Source organism: Bubalus bubalis, chromosome 5 (assembly GCF_019923935.1).
Source record: "Bubalus bubalis isolate 160015118507 breed Murrah chromosome 5, NDDB_SH_1, whole genome shotgun sequence".
In the NCBI taxonomy this organism is placed as follows: Eukaryota; Metazoa; Chordata; class Mammalia; order Artiodactyla; family Bovidae; genus Bubalus; species Bubalus bubalis.
Genome location: NC_059161.1, coordinates 7,626,954 through 7,649,944, shown reverse-complemented (window position 1 = coordinate 7,649,944; position 22,991 = coordinate 7,626,954). Strand labels below are relative to the sequence as shown.

Genomic DNA, 22,991 nt, shown 5'->3' with positions numbered 1-22,991 from the left:
TTCCCGGCCCAGGGATCGAACCTAGGTCTCCTACATTGCAGGCAGATTCTTTACCATCTGAGCCAGAATGAAAGCTGTGCAGAAAGAACTCCAGAGAGCCGTGCTGAGTCACCTATAAGTAAGAATACAGCTGAGTACTGCTCAAGACATAAAACCACCAGAGACTGGGAAAAGACTCCTCCAAAAGGATTAAAGACAAAAGTGGTCAAACATCACACAGCACAGAAATAGTGTCTATTTTCAAGATCCAAAACAAAACACCAAACCTACAGGGCACTGATTAGAATTCTAGAATATCTTGCCCAAAGGTGAGGAAAAATTAAACTCTAGAATAAATGCAGGTATGATCCCACCAAACAATATTTAAAAGAAGACCAAAAGTAACAAGCTGTTTCCAAGTAACAGCCTAATTCATAATAAAATTCAAAAAAGTGAACAAAATAGCTAACATACAACAAGGAAAACTTCACAATATCTGCTGCTGCTGCTGCTAAGTCGCTTCAGTCGTGTCCGACTCTGTGCGACCCCATAGACGGCAGCCCACTAGGCTCCTCTGTCCCTGGGATTCTCCAGGCAAGAACACTGGAGTGGGTTACCATTTCCTTCTCCAATGCATGAAAGTGAAAAGTGAAAGTGAAGTCGCTCAGTCGTGTCCGACTCTTAGCGACCCATGGACTGCAGCCCACCAGGCTCCTCCGTCCATGGGATTTTCCAGGCAAGAGTACTGGAGTGGGGTGCCATTGCACAACATCTAGCATTCAATAAAAAATTATCAGGCATGCAAAGAAGAGGAGGTGAAAATTTTTTTAAAAAGTCAAAACTGACTCAGAATGACAGAATTAGCAGAACATGATATATGGTTCCAGGTAATTTCACCAATAAGCATCTTTGCTATATATCAGCCATAAATATTTTCACCACATACCTAATTGGTCGTAAGGTAATTTTGCTGTAAAAGATTAATAATAAAAAAGAGGGACATTTAAAAGTACATAATGAAACATTAAGAAATGAATACATTAAAGAAACTATAGCAAAATATAAAAAGGTGGAATATATTTAAAATATGTGTAAAGTCATAACAAAGCTGTACGAATTAACTGATTTTATGAGTTGTAACAAGCACTGTCCTCAGTCTTTCATTCACAGAATTTTATACGTCTTTTCTTCTTATTAATTCATCTCCTCGTTGGCATTACTCTTTTACTTTTTCAATAAAATTTCTTTCTATATTAAGAGCAGTAACAGTTTCCAAATACTAGGATGCATATCTGTAAACTGAGCTTTGAATTTCAGTGAAAGCCATCCACATTGTTGCTTGTTCTTCCTATACTGTCTCATGTCTGTTAACAGACACTGCAAACTTCTAAGGGAAATGTGAGTTCATTGCTGCAGGTTCAGATCACCAAAGGATCTGCAAACTGATACATTAGTTCCTAGTATAATATGCAATTGGGCTTTATTCTCTCTTATTTCACACTTCTAGTATGTTTTATCACCATATTTTCTATCAACTCAATATGTATTATATATAGTTTGTTGTTATCACTATTTTAAGATCACCACACCTACTGGTCACTGTATAGACTATGATGAGGGCTAAGGTTTATATAATATAAAAATGGGTACACTGCATTAACAGAGAAATGAAACCAAACTGCCAACCAGTTATTTTATCTTTATGGCAAAACTGCCTGACAGCCAATTAGTTATGCAATGACAATGCTTGCAGGAAAGATGCTTAAAGAGAAATATTGGACACAAATACTAACAGTTATTATAATGTATCCCATGGGTTCAAAAAGCTAGCAAAAAGACAAAGTATTAAGAACCATTGATATATGTTTTTAAAAACCTAAATCAACCTTCTAAAGATGAAAACTATAATATCAGAGGAAAAAAGATTAACAACAGATTAAATATTGAAAAATAAACATTAGCCGACTTGAAGACATACCAATAGAAAGTAACTGAATAAAACAAAGAAAAAAATTCTTTAAAATGAACAGAAAGGCTGTAAACTGTGAGACAACTTAAGGTGCACAAATATATACATAATTAGGGTCCATAAAAAAAGAGGCCAGAGAAGGGAGAATTAAGAAAACATTTGAAAAAATCAAGTTCAAAATTTTTACAAATTAAATGAAAATGACAAACTACAGAAGCTAACTGAACCCAAGTACAAAAAACATGAAGAAAGGTACAAAAAGGAATATCATATTCAAATTATTTAAAAACAGTTATTAAGATCTTAAAAGCAACCAGAAAAAAATTACACATTATGTAGAAAGGAAAAAAGATAAGGTTAACAACAAATTATTTGTTAGAAACAAATGCAAGCTAGAAGAAGCGGAGCACCCATCATTACAGCACTGAAAGAAGGGGAAAGGTGATTAACCTAGAATTCTTTACCAGTGAAAATATCTTTGAAAAACAAAGGTAAAATAACAACAATAAATTGTTCTTAAACTGTGAGACATTCCAAAGCGAAAAGAATTCACCACTAGCAAACCTACTTGAGAAATGTTAAAGTCCTTTAAGCAAAAAGAAAATGATAACACATGGAAACAGATTTATTAAAAAGGAATACAAGGCACTGGAAATAGCAGATGCATGGGTAAAGACAGGTTTCATCTTATTAATTTTTTAAAAAGATAATCGAGAGTGGTATCAAGGAAAATGGAGGAGAAAGCATCAAGGGTTGGTTTCTGCACTGAAACAACTATTACACTGGAAAAAGGTGTCAGAACCAACGATTCTTCAACAAAAAAATTTTGTTGTCTATTTCTTTACTTCTGTACCTACATGAGATAATAGATGCTCACTAAACTTATTGTGATAATCATCTCATGATGTATGTAAAGTTGAATCATTATGTTGTACACCAGAAACTTATACAGTGCTATACCTCAATTATATCCCAATGAGATTTAAAATTTCTTTTGAAGTCATCTATTTCTGAATTCTGCAACCTAATCAGACACTTAGAGCAACCAGAGACATACCTGATGAATAAGAGGTTGCTGAAATTTGGTAGCAGAGCAGTGGTGTAGGAGCCAATCATAACCCTTCATTCTTGGCCCCTCCTGGGTGGGGAAAGCACCTTATGCTCCTGGAGCAGCTGGCTGGGGTTGGGGGGGCGAGGGGGTGGGGAGGTGGCAGTAAGCACGTTGTCTTATGAAAATTTGGGGCTGCACACTTTGGTTCTTCTAGCTATTCCCTAAAGGACCAGCGCAGATGTTTGCCTTTGTTTTGGCTCCCTCAAACTACAGTGACATCCCTGGCAGGAACTACTGAAAAATTTAGACAGGTAGATCTTTGTTTTGCTCGGTATTTTGGATCCAGACATTTAAGGAAACCTCTATGAAGTCATGGCTGACCACAGATATAATGCAAAAGGAAATACAGTGACCACACCTTAGAAAGGACAAAGACTTTTCAAATATAGTCCAACTGTGGCACCCAACAGGCAAAAGTCAGCAATCCCTGATAAGCAGGAGAATCTGATTTTCATGCCACATTACGGCATTCAAAATACCCACTTCCCAACAGAGAATCACAAAGCAAGGAAACAGGAAAGTATGTCCTGTTCACATGAAAAAATATGTAAATATTTTTACATTTCAAAACTATCTCTAAGAAACCCAGACATTAAAATTGCTAGTAAAAAAAAATTAGAAATCAACTGTATTAAATATGCTCGGTGAGCTAAAAGAAACAAGAAGAACTAAAGGAAATTCAAAGAGTAATGTATTAACAAATAGAGGGTCAATATATACACACTGTTCAAAAGAAACAAGCAAGAATTCTGATGAGGAAGATGCTGAGATACAAGACAACTGAAAGTATTCAGTTTGAGACGCAGAAAAATAATGAAGAAAAATTAACAAAGCCCAAGGGACCTAGGGAATATCATCAAGCATACAAATATATGTACCACAGGAGTCCCGGAAGGAGAAGAGAGAGGGACAGAAAAATATTTGAAGAGATAATGGCCACAAACACCCTAAATTTGTTGATATAAATGTAAACATCCAAGGTCAAGAAATTCCAAGCCCTATAAATGCAAAGTGACCCACACAAAGACACATTAAACTCGTGAAAAACAAACTCTTGAAAACAGGAAGAAAGAAACATCTCATTACATACAAGAAGTTATCAGTAACAGCTGATTTTTTTTTTTTTTAATAAATCAGAAACCATGGAAGGCAGAGGGCAGTAGGATAACATATTTAAAGTCCTGAAAGGAAAAAAAGAAAGTCTGTGAACCAAGAACTTTAAACACAGCAAAATTATCTTTTAAGAAAGAATGAAAAGGTAAGACATTTCCAGACAAATAAAAGTTGATGGAGCATGTTACTAGTAGAATCGTCCTACAAGAAATACTAAGGAAGTCCTTCTGGCTGAAACGAAGAAACAGTGGACAATACTAGAAGCCACGAGACTGAACAGGACAGGGTAAAGGGAACTCCACAGATAAATAACAAAGCCAGTTATTGCGTTTTGGGTTTATAACTCATTTCCCTCATCGCTGTTTCAAAAGAAAATACATAAAATAACCATTATAAATCTATGGACACATAATGCATGTACCCTGACAACTATCAGAAAGTGGAATTAAGAATCAAACCTCATTTACAACTGCATTATAAAGAATAAAATATCTGGCAATAAATCAAGCCAAGAGACATAAACTTCTACTCAGAAAACTATTAACTGTATGATACTGATGAATGAAACTGAAAATGACACAGATGGAAAGATATACTCAGGGACCAGAAGAATATTGTTAAAATGTCCATATTACCCAAGGCAATCTACACTGGTTCTAGAAAAGACAAATCAATGAAAAGAAAAGAAAAAAAAAAATCTAAGTGGGTCAGTTTCTGCAGATTTTTCTTTTCTTTTCATATATATATATATATACACACACACACACACACACACACGGAACTTCCCCCATGGCTCAGACGGTAAAGCATCTGCCTGCAAGGTGGAAGACCTGGGTTCAATCCCTGAGTCAGGAAGATCCCCTGGAGAAGGAAATAGCAACCCACTTCAGAACTCTTGCCTGGAAAATCCCATGGACAGAGGAACCTGGTAGGCTACAGTCCATGGGGTCGCAAAGAGTCCAACACAACTGAGCGACTTCACTTTCACTTTCATATATACGCACACACTAATTTAGTATATAATAACAGAGGTATATCAAATTAGCAAGGATGAATTATTCAATAATTAGTATTCAAATAACTGGTTAATCAGAGATAAATACAAAGCTGAGTCCTTCACAATGAAAAAGCTGCAAGTAGATTCAAACTTAAATGTTTAAAGATGCCTACATTTTACAGTAATTAGAGACTCACTGAGTTAAACTATGAATTCTTTAGAGAAATCATCTCCAAATGTAAGCCACAGTCAACATCTGTATGACTCTCACTTTGTGGACAAATTTCTCAAAGGTTTGTTTGTGGTTATCTAACTTTGGGGGTTAAAGGTAGAAAAGATGAATCATATTTCAGCTGATGCACAGAAAACTGTCCTCTGTAGGTATTTTCTCTCTTCTTAAAAATGGTCATAAGGTAGTATAAATAACTAAGAAATTAAATTTATTGTTCAAAACAACCCAGCCATATATATCTCTTTATATAGAAACTCATATAAATAAAAAAGTACTTAAGCCAAGATATCCCATTCTTTCGTCTGAGTCTTAGGATGAAATAGACGCACAAGAACAACAACAAAAATCTCCCTTCTCCCCTACTCTGCTTCTAAAGGAAAAACATCTTAGGAGAGAGAAACCAAAATTAAATTGATAATGCGGGTAGCATTCTGTAAAATGTTCAGACGCTTATTACTGAAAAGGGCTGTGCTGCTGCTGCTAAGTCACTTCAGTCGTGTCCGACTCTGTGCGACCCCATGGACTGCAGCCTACCAGGCTCCTCCGTCCATGGGATTTTCCAGGCAAGAGTACTGGAGTTGGGTGCCATTGCCTTCTGTAGTGGTTGTATATATGACATCAATTTTCAGAATGGCATCAAGAATTCATCTCTAATCATCTTCTCTGAAGGATTAAAAAGGAACCCTGGACATCTCAGCTTCAAATCAATGAGGCATCGATCCTGAGCTAGAGTAGGCCGAGACCTCGTCCCTTGGACCATGGGCTGGGCAGTTAAAAACATTCTGATTCTTCTGTCTTGGTGCCAATAAATGAACTTTCTTTCCCTTTTCAGGGTCAGTTATTAAAGAGTGTGTAACATAGCTGAATAACGCATATGGGCTTAGGAAAAACGGAAAGAGGCTTTAACTCTATGAAGCTGGTCCCTAGAAGTCATTCTGCAAAACACCTTAGTTTTATACTCACAAAACTCCAACTAATTCAGGCTATAGAAAAAAGAAATAAAAGGATAAGAGAGAAAGTGGTACTTTCAGACAGAAAGGACCGGGTGAGGTACAGGGCTGGCTCTCACACAGTGTCCATTTTATAACAATGACTCCAGATTCTCATAATACTGTGACCTTCACAATAAATTCTTTCCCCTTAAGTCCTAAACTTCAACCTCCCCCTTCAACTGTTGAGGGGCTGCCTTACTCACTAAATATTGATATTAACTTACAGCAGCCTCAATTTGGAATACAAAACTAAAATAGCAAGCATGAGTCAACGCGGAAGGCTCTTTTCCCTCTGGGTGCACATAAACCTCTCATTAAGAAGTTCAAGGAAGCTGGGAATGAATCAAAGAAAATACAGCTCCATGATTTCCACCTTCCATTAAATTGTAAATGAAAATGTCATTTTAATTATAGTAGGAAAAGCCCTATTCTTTGTTACCATCAAGGCTCTATAAATTCACAATCTAATTAAAAATTCTTGAGTCAGGAAAAAAAAAAAGAACACCTTAAAATGTACTCTAACACAATAGCTACAAAAATCTACTGGTCCCCTCAACTCAAGAATATCTCTTATTAGCACTGCCTAGAAGTCACTGAGCTCTATGAAAGGGAAAGACAGCTAGCCAATAGCCACAAAATATGAAAACAGTATAAACAGGAGAACTATATTACAACTCTAGATTTTTTAAAAGATAAAATTCAAACTAAATTACATGCTAGGAAAAGATGCACATTATTTACAACACACTGTTTAGTCACAACAAAGAAATAGAAATAGTCACAAAAATTTATAATTTTTAGTATTTGAGTGTTGATTTAACAATACGTAAAAATGACTTTTACTGGATTTGCATGGAAACTGAACACAGATCTCTTCATATGCTAACATCCAAAAATTAGTGCTCAGAATTTTCCATACTCGGAGCCACTCCCTTATTCAGAGGTCAGACAAGTGTTTCCTTTATAAATAGCCCATCATTTAAATGAATTACTAAAACACTGTGGAAGATTCATGTTGAGCCAAGTCATTAGTAGCTCTCATACATTCAAAATGCTAAATATCAAACCACTAAAACAATGAGCAACAGAAACTGTCAGGACATATCTTCCACATTCATATATACAGAACACATCTGACCCATTATTAAGAGTCTGCAAGTTTCAAGAGCTGTCCCTACTCCTTCATTAAAATTACCAAAAAAAAATGGATGCAATCTAGATAATTTTGTAACCCTAGGTTGTAATCTGACTTGAAAATAAGTACATCTTTAAAAGTTACTACAGACTTCTGAGTTCATTATTTCGTTAAAAATTGCTTGTTTGCGTACTTCCTTATGTAACAGAAGCCATCCTGCAATGAAACTAGTCTAAAAAAAATTCATTGTTGTGTGTAGTTGCAGCTGTACCTGAAATAAAAATGTTATTGATGACTGAAAAAAAAAAAAAATAATAATAATATTAATAACATGCATATACCAACTTACTGGCTAAGAAGCCAGACACAAAAAGCCTACACAATTCACTTAGCCTAATGTTTTCAAAGAGTTGACTCATTGGAAAAGACCCTGATGCTGGGAGGGATTGGGGGCAGGACAAGGGGACGACAGAGGATGAGATGGCTGGATGGCATCACCAACTCAATGGACATGTGTTTGAGTAAACTCCAGGAGTTGGCGATGAACAGGGAGGCCTAGCGTGCTGTGATTCATGGGGTCGCAAAGAGTGGGACATGACTGAGCGACTGAACTGAACTGAATGTTTTCAAGATGCATCCATGTTGTGGCTTACATCAATGTTTCATTCCTTTTTGCGTGTGAATATTATTCCATTGCATGGATATACCAATTTTGCTTACTCCACTGATTGGCTGATGTGTATTTGGGGGTCATTTCTATTGTTTTAGTGATTATGAAAAATGCTGCTATGAACATTTATGTACAAGTTTTATATTAACATGTATTTTCAATTCTCTTGAATATACCTGGCAGTGGAATTGCCAGGTCATCTAGTAACTTCAGTTGTTCCTCAGTATCCACAGGGCACTGGTTTCAGGACCTGCAGTAAATACCAAATCCAAGGATGCTAACATCCACAGTGGGCCCACTATGACCATGATTCTGCAGCCACAGATCCAAACAACCATTGATCAAGTATTAAGCTCATCATCTGAAACTGGCTGAACCCAACGCAGAACCCATAGATGAAGTGTCGACTGCACATTTATTGAAAAAAATCTGCATGTAACTGAGCCCGTACAGCTCAAATCCATGATTTTAAAAAATATTTTAAAAAACTATATATTTTTAACTTTTTGAAGAATTTTCAAACTGTTTTCTAAAGTGGTTGCACCATTTTATAGTCTTACTAGCAATACATGAAGATTCCAATTTCTCCACATCCTTACCAACATTTGTTACTATTTTTAAGATCATTCTTAGTCAAGTATTAGGAAGAGAACAATAGAGAATCCTTATACAGTTTTATTTTATTTTTCCTTAGAAGCTGCCAAAGAAGTAAAAATTATGACTGAAAAGGAGTAAATAAAACTATCATGATTTGCAGATGATATAAAAGTCGATATAGAAAACCAAAAATATCTGTAGAAATATTAAAACAGTTTAGCAATAAGACTGGATATAAAATCAATAGTAAAGTTAATTGCATTTACATTATCAGATTTCCTGTTCTTTACAGCAATAAAAATATGAGATTTCTAAGCACAAATCTAACAAAAATTATGCAAAATATTTATAGAGAAATTTTTAAAACTTTATTGAAAGGCATTAAACAAATGCAAAGATATGCTATGTTCAAGAACAGAAGGTTTCAATTACAATAAAGACATTAACTCCATATGGACGCAAAGATTCAACATAACTCATTAAAATTTCAAAAGGGCTTTTTAAGAAACTGGACAGATTGATTCTAAAATTTAAACAAAAAACAAATCAAAGGCCCAGCAATAATCATGACACCACTGAGAAAGAAAAAGAATTTGCCCCAATAGATAAGAATCACAAAGTTCTAATAATCAGTGAAGAAAAGGAATAGATAAGTGTTGATAATGGAACAGTGTGAAATATTTTAAATACTTGGTAAATTGTGTAAAGAAAAACTGAAATTAGGTTCTTACTTTTATATTTGGAAATATAAAAAATTTCCAAAAAATTAATTTCAGCCAGATTAATAATAATAACTATGACCAAAGTTTAAAAGGTTAAGACTTTAAACTTTTAAAAATATTATTTCCCCCCAAAGTCCTAAAGAGTGCTAAAGAGAAAAAAGGAGAGAGAAAGAAAAAAAAGAATGAAAAAAAGAATATTTAGAAGTCTGACTAATATTAAAATTTTTGCTCAAAGACCATAGACATTTGTATCTGCAAAAAATGGAAGTTGCCTAGCTCCATGCCTCCCAAATTTTCCTCTCCAAATTATAAAAACTAGAAGTAAAAAGTAAATCTACATAAAAACCATGTCCTCAGAATAACTTGAATACAGAGAATACTGAAATCTCAAAGTAACTGTTAGTAAAAAAGTCAAAACTTAACATATTTTAGGGCATAATCTCTCACGTTCTCACCTACTCCAATCCCATTGAAAGGCTTTGTCTTAAACAAAGACATAGAAAAACTGCTGAGAAGACAGAAGGGAGAAGATTTAAAAAAAAAAAAAAAAAAAAAAAAGGTGACCTAAAACTATTGTCAGAAAGAAAAGCTGGACATGAGTCTGAGTGAACTCCAGGAGTTGGTGATGGATAGGGAGGCCTGGCATGCTGCGATTCATGGGGTCTCAAAAGAGTCAGACACGACTGAGTGACTGAACTGAACTGAATCTGAAAACACTAAAAAAAAAAAAAAAAATAGATTTAGATAGAGCACAGGGAAGGAATCTCAAAGTACACGTGAGGGGAAGGGACAAGCATTACTTAAATGGGTGGGTGGGTGTCTCTGTAACTTAGTTTCCGGAGAAGGAAAAGGCAAAAAGGCAGAAGGTTCTTTGGCAATTTGGTGGAGAGGAGGAAAAGAAAGAAAATGGAAGAGAGTCTTGGGCTTCCCTGGTGGCTCAGATAGTCAAGAATCTGTCTCCAATGCGGGAGACCTGGGATCAATCCCTGGGTCAAGAAGATCCCCTGGAGAAGGGAAAGGCTACCCACTCCAGTATTCTTGCCTGGAGAATCCCCATGGACAGAGGAGCCTGACGGGCTATAGTCCCTGGGTTCCCAAAGAGTTGGACAGGACTGAGACTGAGCAACTAACACTCACTTGGAAAGACAAAAGAATCACAAAATCAGATGATTCAGAACCCCTTCCCTACCAAAACAAAAGACAACAAAATACCCTCACTGTATCTTTCCATTTCAATATCCTCTTCTACTCAGTCTGAAATTCGCTCACTGATATCACATTTTTAAATTACACATCTACATCTGGAGGGAATTTATGCAGATGATCACCATTAACATAAACAGAACACGTAAGACAAGGAAAAAGTAGGCACATTACATGAGGGTGGATTCACTGATAAGTGGGAGAATGGGGCTCGCTGTACTTCTTGGGCTCACTGCTTCATTAACATTTCCCAGGCTTTTCTGAGATTAGATATAGCCATGACTGAATTACTGACAAGGGGTATGCATCCAAGGCAATGTGCACTGCTTCTAGGCCTAGCCCATAATCACCTCCTAGGCAGAATCCTCCCCTTCCCTTCCCTCTTCCACACCCCCTGCTGGATGCAGATGAACCCGCCACCTCCAAAAGCACCCAGGGAAGGCGCCAGAGCCACGAGATAGGAGCCTGGATCCCTGAACCGCTGCTCAAGACTGTGATGTAGCAATCACACCGGACTCAGACAAGTGAGAAAGAAATCTGCACCCTATTCAACTCATTATCTCTCTGGGATTTGCCTGACATACCAATACCTTAAATAATACAAAAGGCTATTTCCTAAGGAAGCAAAAAACATTAACTAATGATATACGGTAAGGAGAGGCCTATGGCAACGCTGAGGGAAAAGGAGTGGCGGAGGCAGACTGTGAATGACAGGCCAGCAGGGATTCTCTCTGGCCAATGAGGCACTGAGGGGGGTGCCCGAAAAGTGGACAGCAAAGGGGTATTTTAAGAAGAGAGGTGACGCTCTAAACATCATGACTGTACAACAAGCCTCTACTGCAAACATTCGTGCCAAGTGAAAGTCACTCAGTCATGTCCGACTCTTTGCGACCCCATGGACTATAAAGTCCATGGAATTCTCTAGCCCAGATTACTGGAGTGGGTGGCCTTTCCCTTCTCCAGGGGATCTTCCTGACCCAGGGATCAAACCCAAGTCTCCCGCATTGCAAGAGGATTCTTTACCAGCTGAGCCACAAGGGAAGCCCCAGAATACTGGAGTGGGTAGCCTATCCCTTCTCCAGTGGATCTTCCTGACCCAGGAGTCTAACTGGGGTCTCCTGCATTGCAGGCGGATTCTTTACCAACTGAGCTATCAGGGATGCCCAATAATAAGCCTTGATATAAAAATGTAAACTCTGAAAATTGAAATACAACTATACAGGGAAAATGGGATGTGGACAAATGCATGGGGAGGATGAAATAATATTTTATTATTTTCAATAATGATTTAAATCACTGAATTATTTATGGACTGCTGCTGCTGCTTAGTCACTTCGGCTGTGTCCAGCTCTGTGCAACCCCATAGACGGCAGCCCACCAGGCTCCTCTGTCCCTCGGATTCTCCAGGCAAGAATACTGTAGTGGGCTGCCATTTCCTTCTCCATTTATGGACTGGTTTTACTCAATAAATGTACTAATATTCATTTAACATGTATTAGCTAGTGTTGAAAGGCAGAGACATTACTCTTGCTGACAAAGGTCTGTATAGTCAAGGCCCAGTGGTCACATACGGTTAAGAGAGCTGGACAGTAAAGAAGGTGGAACACCAAAGAATTTATACCTTCAAACTGTGGTTGGTGAAGACTTCTGAAAGTCCCCCAGACAGCAAGGAAATCAAACCAGTCAGTTTTAAGGGAGATCAACCCTGAATAATCACTGGAAGGACTGATGCTGAAGCTGAAGCTCCAGTATTTTGGTCATTGGATGTGAAGAGATGATTCACTGGCAAAGTCCCTGATGCTGGGAAAGACTGAGGGCAGAAGAAGAGGGTGTCAGAGGGTGAGATGGCTGGATGGCATCACTGATGCAATGAACATGAACCTGGGCAAACTCCAGGAGATGGTGAAGGACAGGGAAGCCTGGCATGCTGCAGGACATGGGCTCGCAGGGAGTCAGACATGACTGGGTGACTGAACAAGCTAGTTTAATCCTCACAACAACACACGAGGAACACAATACCGTTATCCCATTTCATAGATGAAGACAGTGAGATACAGGTTGTGGTTCAGTGGCTAAGTCATGTCCACCTCTTTGCAACCCCATGGACTGCAGCACACCGCATCCCTGTCATTGAGATATATGAGGGCTCAATAACCCACCTAGGGTCAAACAGTTAATAAGTGGCAGAAAGACAGTATTATTAGAAGTCAGGCATCTTGATTCTAGAACCATATACCCAACCAATACACTAACCTACCAGAACTAAACCTTTACCTACAACAGGAGGAAAACAACAGATGTTTAGGTATTTTCAAAAGCAAGAAATAGAGAAACTTAATTTAGAATATGAAGGTGAGCAGAAAACAGCTCAAAGGGTTGAGTGCCTTTGACTGTGGAAATAGGATGGGTGTGAAGGACGGAAGGGCTAAGAGCATGATCTTATTAACAACAAAAGAAGCACTACTTTGATTTAAAATCAGAGCTTTAACTTTCACTGAAAAGAGATAATTAAGACAAATGTTACATACATCATAATTTTGCTTGAATTTAGACCTGCTGCAAATTCACTTTAAAAAGTGGATCTAACAGAAACTAACACGACAAGTTCCTTTGTAATAGAACACTTTAAGGGGAAATTCAACCTTAGTACCTAATTCACTTAGTACAGCAACTATAGCTTGTTACCTTGTCTACTCTCTAATTGTCAAAACCCCAACCTCGGGAGGAACCACTAAATTAAAACTGACTGAGAACATTTATTCCTGCATGATGCTTTCAGTTGAGAAAATCATTGGAAAAATCAAACAACCCTGGCAGAACACAAGACAACCATTAAGTGTGTGTTTTGAAATTGGAATTCCAAAGATAATAAATCCATTGAGACAATAAACTATTCATGTTCAAAAACCACAACATAAACATCTCTTTAATGCTTACATGTAAATCTATGTTCAGGTTAACCTTATATTTGGTCTTCTCTTTTCCACCTAAGCTCATTTCCCAGGTGATCTCAACTAGTCTCACTGTTTTAAACACCATATATCAAGGGAGAGCAATATCAACGTGGTAACTGCTGATGCTTTCCCTGCGGGATAATAAGCCAGGATCTAACATATCCACAGATTAACTTTGGAAGACTATACCAAAACAGAGAAAATTGGAGAAGGTACCTATGGAGTTGTGCATAAGGGCAGGCACAAAACTACCGATCAAGGGGTAGCCATGAAGAAAATCAGACTGGAAAAGGGAAGAGGAAGGGGTTCCTAGTACTGAAATTCAGGAAATATCTCTTACTAAAAGAACCTTGTCATCCAAATATAGTCAGTCTTCAAGACGTGCTTATGCAGGATTCCAATTATAGCTCATCTTTGCATTCCTTTCCATAGATCTCAAGAAATATTTGGATTGTATTCCTCCTGGTCAGTTCATGGATTCTTCAGTTGTTCAGAATTATTTGTACCAAATCCTACAAGGGATACTGTTTTGTCTGGAAGAGTTCTACACAGAGACTCAAAACCTCAAAATCTATTGATGGATGATAACCAAACAATTAAACCAGCAGATTTTGATCTTGCCAGAGTTTTTGGAACACCTATTAGAGTATATATCCATGAGGTAGTAACACTCTGGTAAAGATCTCTGGAAGTATTGCTGGGGACAGCTCGTTACTCAACTCCAGTTGATATTTGATCAATAACTTCAGAGGTTTGGGCACTTCCAACAATGAAGGGTGGCCAGAAGTGGAATATTCACAGAGTATGAAAATACATTTTCCAAGTGGAAACCAGGAAGTTTAGCAATCCACGTCAAAAACTTGGATGCAAATGGCTTGGATCTGCTCTCAAAAATGTTAGTCTATGATCCTGCCAAACGAGTTTCTGGCAAAATGGCACTGAATCATCCATACTTTAATGATTTGGACAGTCAAATTAAGAAGATACAGCTTTCTGACAGCTTCCACATCTTGTGTCAAGAATAGATGATTGTATTTTTACTATCATCTCTGTTTATGTCTCATATATTTTCTTTGTTGTAAAACTTAAGCTATATTTCATCTTCTGATTTCAAAAGTGTTAACTTAAAAATGTAAATCCTATTCAATATGAATTTAAATATAATAATTCTGTATATGTTTGTAGATCCCACTGTAACAACTGTTTGTTACTATAATAAAACTATATAAATAAATATAGTATTGATGTTAGGAATCAGGAAAATTTTGAATTAGCTTAAACCATCTAAAATGCTATAGCAGTCTACTTTTCTTGTAGTTAAAAATACTAAAATTTAGGAAAGTGTGCTAAGTTCAAAGTTCATAATGCTTTGAAGTATTTCTTATGCTCCGAATGTTTAAATTTTCTTGTCAGTTTCTTGCCATGTGGTAACTATCAGTTCAGTTCAGTTCAGTCGTTCAGTCGTGTCCAACTCTTTGCGAAGCCATGAATCGCAGCACGCCAGGCCTCCCTGTCCATCACCATCTCCCAGAGTTCACTCAAACTCATGTCCATCGAGTCGGTGATGCCATCCAGCCATCTCATCCTCTGTCATCCCCTTTTCCTCCTGCCCACAATCCCTCCCAGCATCAAAGTCTTTTCCAGTGAGTCAACTCTTCGCATGAGGTGGCCAAAGTACTGGAGTTTCAGCTTTAGCATCATTCCTTCCAAAGAACACCCAGGGCTGATCTCCTTTAGAATGGACTGGTTGGACCTCCCTGCAGTCCAAGGGACTCGCAAGAGTCTTCTCCAACACCACAGTTCAAAAGCATCAATTCTTCAGCACTCAGCTTTCTTCACAGTTCAACTCTCACATCCACACATGACCACTGGAAAAACCATAGCCTTGACTAGACAGACCTTTGTTGGCAAAGTAATGTCTCTGCTTTTCAATACTACCTGCTTAAAGATGAGTATTCTTCAACTGGTATTTCAATCTGTGACCTACATGTTCAGGCACTCAGAATGAGAAAACTAACCAGATTTGAGAGATAATGCTTAATCTATAGAGGTTTTTGGTAACATAAAACTAACATTAGTGTACACCAAAGTTTGCTAAGTTTTACAGTCAGAGGTCAAGGGCTGTCCACAGCAGGAAAGAACAGTTTAGAAAATTTACGAGCTATCCTATTTTTAGGTAGGTTATCTATATGAGTGAATTCTTGTGCTTTGGTCAGAGGTAATAACTATACAAAGGAGTTGCTTATCTTGGCTTTCAAGTCTGACTAAAACTGCAAATTTTGACATAGTTTAGTTTATTAGCAGCCTTCTTTAAAGGTTCTCATGTATAATTATTTAGCTAAAATCACTAGCCTTGGGAATTGTTTATTAATGCTGCTCCTTGTGATTTTTACCTGTAAGCAGCCTAATTTAAATTGTTTGTTACAGCCAAGAGAAATCTCTAAAAATAATTTTATCATTTTTCAGTTCAGTTCAGTTCAGTCACTCAGTCGTGTCTGACTCTTTCCAACTCCATGAATCGCAGCACGCCAGGCCTCCCTGTCCATCACCAACTCCCGGAGTTCACCCAAACTCATGTGCATCGAGTCCGTGAGACCATCCAGCCATCTCATCCTCTGTCATCCCCTTCTCCTCCTGCCCCCAATCCCTCCCAGCATCAGAGTGTTTTCCAATGAGTCAACTCTTCACATGAGGTGGCCAAAGTATTGGAGTTTCAGCTTTAGCATCAGTCCTTCCAAAGAACACCCAGGGCTGATCTCCTTTAGAATGGACTGGCTGGATCTCCTTGCAATCCAAGGGACTTGCAAGAGTCTTCTCCAACACCACAGTTCAAAAGCATCAATTCTTCGGTGCTCAGCCTTCTTCACAGTCCAACTCTCACATCCATACATGACCACTGGAAAAACCATAGCCTTGACTAGATGGACCTTTGTTGGCAAAGTAATATCTCTGCTTTTTAATGTGCTATCTAGGTTGGTCATAACTTTCCTTCCAAGCAGTAAGCGTCTTTTAATTTCATGGCTGCAATCACCATCTGCAGTGATTCTAAAGCCCAGAAAAATAAAGTCTGACACTGTTTCCCCATCTATTTCCCATGAAGTGATGGGACCAGATGCCATGATCTTAGTTCTCTGAATGTTGAGCTTTAAGCTAACTTTTTCACTCTCCTCTTTCACTTTCATCAAGAGGCTTTTTAGTTCCTATTCACTTTCTGCCGTAAAGGTGGTGTCATCTGCATATCTGAGGTTATTGATATTTCTCCCGGCAATCTTGATTCCAGCTTGTGCTTCTTCCAGCCCAGTGTTTCTCATGATGCACTCTGCATGCTAAGTCACTTCAGTCATGTCCAACTCTGTGCGACCCCACAGACAGCAGCCCACCAGGCTTCCCTGTCCCTGGGATTCTCCAGGCAAGAACACTGGAATGGGTTGCCATTTCCTTCTCCAATGCATGAAAGTGAAAAGTGAAAGTGAAGTCGCTCAGTCATGTCCGACTCTGTGCAACCCCATGGACTGCCGCCTACCAGGCTCCTCCGTCCACGGGATTTTCCAGGCAAGAGTACTGGAGTGGGGTGCCATTGTCTTTTCCAGTTAAATAAGCAGGGTGACAATATAAAATATGTCCCCGACCTAATAAGCATTTCTCAACTTCTCCACAACTAACATCAAAATCCAAGCCCCATCAGTTCTCACCTAGACTATTTCAATAGCTTCCTATTGGTGTCTTTATATCCACTTTTTAACCTTTACAGTATTTTACAAACAAATCATATCACTCACCTGCTTAAAACCCTGTTTAGCCCTCTGTGTTTCAAATTAAGCACAAACTCCTTACTATGGCCTAAGTCCACACATGATCTGGAAACCACCCATCTCTCCTATCTCAACTGTGAGACTTCCCACACTCATTCACGCACTCACTACTTCTCCAGCCATAGTTCTTTCAGCATCTGGGACATGCCAAACCTTGTTTCCACCTCAAAGTGTTTGCATTCTGTTCTCTATGACCTTTCCTGAGTGTCATACTCCAGCTCCTTCTTGTCATGCACATATCAGCTTAAATGTTATCTCCTCAAAGAGTCCTGACCTGACGGACAGACACACGTACACATGCAGGCACAGGCACACACACACCCACGTGCACACACACGCACACACACATTCTCTCTCTCATTCACCTCTAAAACTTGCTCCTTGATACCTACCGCAACTACCTCTTTCATGGCACTACAACCAATAAACCCACACCATCTCTTCCACAGAAGAGTAAAATGTTACTAGAGGGTAGAAGACACAATAGAATAGCCATAGAACCCAGCTTAAAAAGGAAAAAGAAAGAAAATCCAGCCCTAGGGCCGTAGACTCAGAGTTTGTTGAGAAAGAGATGGGGAAGTTAAAGGACCATATAACCTGTAAGCCTTTCCCTTCAGATTTTAGACTCTCTTAATTACCCCAAGTCAAAAAAGGGGTAAGAAAACACGGAGGGGCTTGGATCTCCTCTATATATGGAGAAAAAATAGGGACAATGCCAAGCAACTTGCAGTAAAATTATAGTATAGATGTTGGTTTTCTGTAGTGTCCTCTATTTAGATTGCCCTTGGCATCTAAGACCTATCCACAAGGGACAGTGTTCGAGACTGCCCTACTTCTGCTTCTCACTGACCTATCCAACCCCTTCTCCACAATGCCCTGGGTATCACACCTTCAGGTCCATAATTTCTTACCTTCCACAATGAAAGTTAAATACTTGATAAAGTGTGGTAACAAGCTTGGATCCAAATGACAGAGGACCCCACCTTCTCTTTCCATGTAATACACTTGATATGAATTTCTAAAGATCAGACAGACTCTAATTATAGCAAATGTCAGGGAATGAAAAACCATGGGATGCTGATACAAAAAAACATTTCAGAAGAGGCAGGTTTTTCTGGTGTCCGATAAACCATACCATTGCAAACATTTGTGTACTCTACAGAGGTGAAAGAGCTATTCAACGACACTTACATGAGAAATGAACATATGAATGATGCTGAACTACTATTTTTACTTACCGGAGTACCAAAAAATCCACAAGTTTATGATACTCTGTTGGAAGAGCTATGAATTCCTATATTTCTGGTGGGAATGCAAAATGGTACCATACATAAGGACAGGAATTTTGCAATTTTTGTAAAATGGTGTAAGAATTACTCTTTGACTCAGTTTTGTTTTTTTTTTTAAAGAAATCTACTTAAAAATAGACCACTAATAAGTAGTAACAAACATACAAAAGTATTCATTGTGGCATAATTTCAACAGCAAAAATTTTAAAACAAAGCAACTTCCACTCGTAGGAAATTAGTTAAATAAATTTTGGCATGTTCACATAATACAGCACAAGGCAGCCAGGAAAAGGAATAAGAGAGAGCTCTACCAACTTGAATTTAACTCTAAAATACAGTTAGGTTTCCTTTAAAAAAAAAAAAAAAGCAATATGGAAAAAAAATACATATATTTCACCTTTTGTAGGAAGAAACATTATATATTTCTGGAATGGGTTGCCATTTTCTTCTCCAGGGGATCTTCCTGACCCAGGGATCAAACCCGCATCTCTTACGTTTCCTGAATTTGCAGGCCAGTTCTTTTTTTCCTCTGCTCACAGGATCTCTTATCGTACAAAAGTTTTAAATTTAAAAATGGTACAATTTATCACTCTTTTCCTTCTGGGTCTGCTTTCTGTGACTCAAGGACTTGTTTCCCACACTGAAATCACACTGTATATGAAATATTCTCCTAAAAGTTTTAAAGTTAATCCAAATAATATTTATTTCAGTGTAAAGCATGAGGTACAGATCAATTTTTATTTTTTTGCATATGGATAAACATTTATCCCAGCATCACTTAATAAGTATCCAATCTTATCCACTGAATTGTGATACTCACATTTTACATAAATTTCCATGTAAATGAGTATCTTTTCGTGTTCTTTCTATAGTGTCTGATTAGACTATTTGTCTGTATCTGGGCCAATTCCACACTATGTTAATTACAGCAACTTTACAACGAGCTCTGGATATCAGCAGGACCAATCCCTGAAGCAGGGACGGCTAACTGCCTCAATATCCATTCTCTCTCTTCCTTTTAGTTATAGAATCAACCTCTGGATTTTACTTGTTCTGCTCAGGCAGAACTATTCTAGGCTTCCCTCGCAGTTAGACATGAGCATGTGACTAAGTTCTGGCCACTTGCACGTGAGCACAAATTATTTGCAATTCCTGGGTTGTATCCTTAAAAAGACTGACTTTCTCCCTTTCCCTTTCTGGGGACTGGAATGTACCCATGGTAACTTCAAATGTGCCAAGGAAGATATCTTAAAGGTCATCAAAGCAAGACGAACGGACTCAACAACCAGAATCACCTAATTCCATCCTGCCTATGAGCTTGGAGTTTCACATAAGAGAGAAGTAAACTTTCCTTGTTTAGCCCCTTGGTCTCTGAGAAAGCAACCAAACAGATATCTTATTAACACACACCCATGTTCCTTTACGTGAAAGCGAACTTAGTTCTTCTTGGCTGTTTGAACTGCAACACACTTAAGAATTAACTTGTCCGCTCTCTGAAAATTCCTGATTGGATTTAGATTAGGACTGCATTGAATTCATAGATCAATTTGGGGCACCCTGTGAATTTAAACATACTGCGTATTTCTACCTATAAAATTATTCATCTCTTCATTTACATATCTTCTTTTATGTCTATATATAAATCTTTTTAACTTTCTGTATAAAAGTCATAAACAACTTTTGTTCACTTTGTTCCTGCGTATTTACAGATTTCATAATACTCTAAAAGAGATCTTATTTTATTGCATTTCCTAATTATCTGTTGCCTATTATACAGGAATGTGATAATATTAGTCACTCAGTCATGTCTGACTCTTTGCAACCTCACGGACTATAGCCCTTCAGGCTACTCTGTCCATGGGATTCTCCAGGCAAGAATACTGGAATGGGTTGCCATTCTGTTTTCCAGGGGATCTTCCCAACCCAGGGATCAAACCTGGTCTCCTGCACTGTGGGCAGACTCCTTACCATCTGATCCACCAGGGAAGCCCATATAGGAAAGTAGTGGGTTTTTATAAAGTGATCTTGCAAAAGCTGGCTTAAAACTCAACATTCAAAAAACTAAGATCATAGCATCCAGTCCCATCACTTCACGGCAAATAGATAGGGGAAAAAATGAAAACAGTGACAGACTTTATTTTCCTGGGCTCCAAAATCATTGTGGACAGTGATTTCAGCCATGAAATTAAAAGATGCTTGCTCCTTGGAAGAAAAGCTATGACAAACTTAGACAGTGCATTAAAAAGCAAAGACATCACTTTGCCAACAAAGGTCCATATAGTCAAAGTGTTGGTTTTTCCAGTAGTCATGTATGGATGTGAGAGTTGGACCATAAAGAAGGCTGAGCACTGAAGAAATGATGACTTCAAAATGTGGTGTTGGAGAAGACTCCTGAGAGTCCCTTGGATAGCAAGGAAATCAAACCAGTCAATTCTAAAGGAAATCAGCCCCAAATATTCACTAGAAGGACTGATGCTGAAGTTGAAGCTCCAATACTTTGGTTACCTGATGTGAAGAGTGTACTCACTGGAAAAAAGCCTGATGCTGGGAATGACTGAAGGCAGGAGGAAAAGAGGGCAACAGAGGATGAGGTGGTTGGATGGCATTAACAACTCAATGGATATGACTTTGAGCAAACTCCAGGAGATGGTGAAGGACAGGGAAGCCTGGTGTGCTGCAGTCCACGGGGTTGCAAAGAGTCGGACATGACTTAGCGACAGAACAGCAACAACAGTTACATAGAAAGTGAAACTTGTAAACAAGGAACTTGGATATTAAGCTTAGGAGATTTTCAAGCAAAGTGCTAAAGGTGGCAGCCTGGTGTCTTCATGTTACTTATGGTTAAATTTGAGAGGAATGAGATAAAGTGAGGGAAGAATTGTTAAGCAAAAAGGAACCCATACCCGATGATTTGGAAAATCCTCCAGCCTATCCACGTTGTAAATTATGCTAAAATCAAGGGTTCAGTGTCAAGAAAGCATGCTCTGAGACACAACCAAGGTGGGACTAGACCACCTTTGGCTGGTGCCTCAAACAGAATAAAGGGTCAGAATGCTCAGTGACTCTGAGCGCTCTCTGCAGAAATCAGACATGTGACTCACAGATCTCCTCAGCCACTCCAGCAGAAGCCAGAAACGGAGACAGAACCATCCAGAAAAGACTGTGGAGGGGCGTCCTGTTTAAAGGAAGGAGCCCCGCCCTCCGATATACAGAGAAGACTCACGAGAATCTTTCCTGAGACCACGTTATACCAGCAGAAACACCACCGCATTAGACTGAAAGGGACAAGAGAGGACAAACTGAAAGAGGAGTGACAGACTAATATTCTACAGGTGGCAAAGTCCGAGGAAAATACTCAGGTGCAAATACACACTCGGTTCAGTTCAGTTCAGTCGCTCAGTCGTGTCCGACTCTTTGCGACCCCATGAATCGCAGCACGCCAGGCCTCCCTGTCCATCACCAACTCCCAGAGTTCACTCAGACTCACGTCCATCGAGTCAGTGATGCCATCCACCCATCTCATCCTCTGTCGTCCCCTTCTCCTCCTGCCCCCAATCCTTCCCAGCATCAGAGTCTTTTCCAATGAGTCAAGTCTTCGCGTGAGGTGAACAAAGTATTGGAGTTTCAGCTTTAGCATCATTCCCTCCAAAGAAATCCCAGGGCTGATCTCCTTCAGAATGGACTGGTTGGATCTCCTTGCAGTCCAAGGGACTCTCAAGAATCCTCTCCAACACCACAGTTCAAAAGCATCAATTCTTTGGTGCTCAGCCTTCTTCACAGTCCAACTCTCACATCCATACCTGACCACAGGAAAAACCATAGTCTTGACTAGACGGACCTTTGTTGGCAAAGTAATGTCTCTGCTTTTGAATATGCTGTCTAGGTTGGTCATAACTTTCCTTCCAAGGAGTAAGCGTCTTTTAATTTCATGGCTGCAGTCACCATCTGCAGTGATTTTAGAGCCCAAAAAAATAAAGTCTGATACTGTTTCCACTGTTTCCCCATATATTTCCCATGAAGTGATGGGACCCTTCCAGAAAAAGGAAGGGTGACTCCAAGCATAGAGTCTTAAACCCGAGAATGGAGCCTCAGATGTCAGGGCCAAGAGCCACAGAGTGTTATTTCCAGTCTTGAACCCTAAAATATTTTTCCCAGTTGGGTTTCAAAATTGCTTGGCATCAGTGACTCCTCTCTTCCACTTTCCCACTTTTGGAAT

General features: G+C 38.7%; 1 protein-coding gene and 1 pseudogene across 3 annotated transcripts in view; one reads left to right on the top strand and one right to left on the bottom strand.

Annotated features, from left to right (window-relative positions):
• Positions 1 to 22,991, bottom strand: part of SYT14 (synaptotagmin 14) — a 198,704-nt gene that overhangs the window by 160,739 nt on the left and 14,974 nt on the right. The window lies entirely within an intron of this gene.
• Positions 6,276 to 15,156, top strand: LOC123333873 (annotated as a pseudogene).